This window comes from Pezoporus occidentalis, unplaced genomic scaffold, assembly GCF_034315485.1.
Source record: "Pezoporus occidentalis ecotype Australia unplaced genomic scaffold, CSIRO_AGI_Poc_V1 ctg28, whole genome shotgun sequence".
Classification (NCBI taxonomy): domain Eukaryota; kingdom Metazoa; phylum Chordata; class Aves; order Psittaciformes; family Psittacidae; genus Pezoporus; species Pezoporus occidentalis.
In genome coordinates, this window is record NW_026914718.1 from 8,332,815 (window position 1) to 8,336,084 (window position 3,270).

Below are 3,270 nucleotides of genomic sequence, written 5' to 3' on the forward strand. Positions count from 1 at the left end.
TGTCCTCAGACACAGGGGAATCTCTGCTTCCTAATGAGCAGCACCAGGCTGGGAGAGAGCAAGCATATCAAAAAAGCAGTGCTGGAAATGTCTTTCAGCTTGTACAAGCTCTCCCCTTGTAGTGGGTAAGGGGCTGTTCATCAGCTGCTCCTATAACTCTTTTCTTTATGTGTGTACAAACTGTTTACATATTGAATGTTGTGCAATAAGATGAAGAAGTATTTATTCTGAGATGTTTATATTAACCCTTCTGAAGCCAAGAGCACTTGTGCTAAGAGTACTTGGATCGCAAGAACTAACTGTGGTCCAGACCCTTCTGTGGCTCAGCTTTATTATTGCAAGCAGTATGTCTGAAGTCCACGTGGCTCCTGCTGTTATTGAGGAAAGCACAAATACAAGGCTTTGCAGTGGAACAACACAGTCCTGCAAGTGGAACACGTTCATCAAGAAACCCAGGCTCCAGGAAGGCAGAGAGAGGGAAAACCTCACTGATTCTGCTTTACTTACAGGGCTTTTTAGAAAGGAAAGAATCAAACAGAACCCAATTTGTCGTGAAGCAGAAGGACTCTTGGTTCATCACTTGGAAAAATGTACCAATCCCACTATTTCCCTGCTTTATGATTATGACTTTTTTCTTTCTGCAACTTTAGAAACCGTCATCACTTACATTCATTCCAAGTTTTGAAGCTAGTATTTGGATCCAGGTATCAATACTGAATGCAAATTTGGTAGAACAGAAGGTAATTCTTTGGGGAAAAAAAAAAAAGTGTTATAGTTTTCTCCTCAGTTCACTTCCTTTCCCTGCCTACGCAGCCATGCCAGGGTCATAAGTATCCACTTCTGGATGTTTTTTAGGCATCTTTCAGACTGTCATCCATTTCTTCTGAGATACCTCATGAAGTGTCATTTCTAAATGTTATTACTCTAACATGTCTCTTTCTGGTCCTGCTGGTCCCCCGGGTCTCAGTCAACATCTGGCTGGGTGACCTGCTCCGCAGTCCCTTATGGTTTGTTTTGTAGGAGCTGATATCCTTCACCATGAAAGAAGATCAGACTCTTCCCTTTACATGAGTCTTCATTAGTGAATTGCTGTATCACGGTCCTTTTATGTTTAATCTCCTCAATTAGTTCAAATAATGAATTTACTGCCAGGGAAGTTTACAAAAGCAGATCATTTTAAATAAATACTCATCACTAAGTAAGTAGTCACTAAGTGCACTCGAAACCTCCATGTGCTCACCCCAGGAGGCAAAGAGCCATGCAGGGGAGTGGCTGCAGACACTGCCACTATTTCTGCGCTAGACAAGGGAAAGGAGGGCTCCAAGCTTTGGGAAATCCCTGCTTTAGTCTCAGCTGCCTTTTGGTATCAGGCATTTGTAAAGAGCTATTAACAGTTCATTCCCAGGAGAGCTGCAGGTTAGATGTTACTTGTGTACATTACCTGTCACATTAAATCTCATCTTCCATAAAGCTCTCACAAAAAGCAGAATACATTTACACGATTGTAATAAAGGCAGAATGTTTTGGGTGAATGAGGTACTACCATTTTGCCTTAAACTAGCAATTACTGACAAAGTAGTGCATTTTATTTCTGTGTTTTGTACACAGCCCTTGGAGGTAAGGCATGTTCAATGGCATGCTTTTCTTACAAATCTGGCTTAAGTGACAATGAATTCTTTCAGAAAATATCTTTGTTCAGCTAAAGAGCTCATCTTCCAAAGCTCTGAAATTACTTGGTGCTTTGGAAGATGTTCATTCCACAGTATTGATGGCATGCTTGCCTTTCTGCAGGTTTTTGCTCCCATTATTTTCTTTTTATCTAAAAAACCAGATAATTACATAAATTTTTAACATAAGGTTTTAACAAAGAGACTGAAATTTCTGGTTTAAACAATCTCCTTTGGGCAGGGAAAGCATTTTCTTTTCAAGGCATTAGAATTAATACCTTGAGAATTCTTTCAAAAAAGTAACAGCAGAATAAAATGAAACAGGGAAAAAATAGTTTTCATACTTCTTTACTCTGAAACTGTTAGGCTAATGCTGGAAAACCATAAAAAGTTATAAGAAAGAAGAACTTTCCTGTCTAAATTGTCTTAATTTTCCTGTGGGTCTAGTTCTGGGTAGTGTTCTTTTAAGTCCATATTGTGATTTTGAATATTGAGAGTCTCCACTATTGTCCCAGTGGGTAGCTTTCAAGGTGTGGCAAGACCTCCCTTATCAGCATAGGAAGTTTGAATGTCTTCATATTTTGTAGACCTGGACCCACTTACAGGTTTTACATGTTCTTTTCAAATAGAACTCACTTTTTTCTAGATTTTTAGAAATGCATTTTAGATACAATATTCTATATTTATAGATTTAGAATTCTGTTTTTAGATATAATATTTTAGATATTATATATTTTAGCAATACATTTTAAATATCATGGTGCAACACAGAGGATTGGCTCTACAAAACACTCCACAGGAGAGGACACAGAGTCCCCCAGTACTTGGTGGGACATCTGGGTGCTTCAAAAGGGACACAGTGCTTATGTCCTGTGTCTAAAGTCAAGAAAGATGAGCATGGATTCAGAAGCAACCCAAAACCTATCTCAGTAATACCATGAATTTTAAGGATAGCCCTTAGCCTGTGGATTTACTTGATTTTCATTGAAATTCTAATGCCAAAAACATTAGGAAACCTACTTGCTGTCCCTTAAGCACTTCCCCCAGCCTTGGAGGAAAGGTCAAGGTTATTATCCATTGTAATCCATCATGAGGAATTTTCAGACATTCAGCAATGATGCTTTAGTAATTTTTTGTGCCACCTTAAGCTCTATGACCGCGTACTGTTTTCCAGGCAACGATAGCAGATAAACCCCTTAGTTCAAGTACATGCTACCTGGGTCAGGAAAGCCACATCCTCCTATAACATACATATATATATATATACATAAGTAAGAGAGAGGGGGCAAGACAATTTCTCAGCAGCTCTCAGAAGAAAGCTCTTTCATGATGAAATTTTTACTTAAGAAAAGCTCCTAAATCAATTGCTCCCAGGCAAGGGAAGGAGGAGGGAGAATGAGGAAGGCTGTATTCTCCCTGCTCAGCAGTTTCCCACTGCCCTCCTGTCCTCCCTCCCCTCCCAATCAGTAGGTTGTAGGCAGGGCCTGGGGTCAAAACAAAGAGCTGACCCCATGGCAGGGCACCTTGGGGTGCTAGAGTGGGCAGTGAGGACCTCGGCTGGTGATGCTGAAACATGTAGCTCTGGTCCCTTTCCACCATGTTT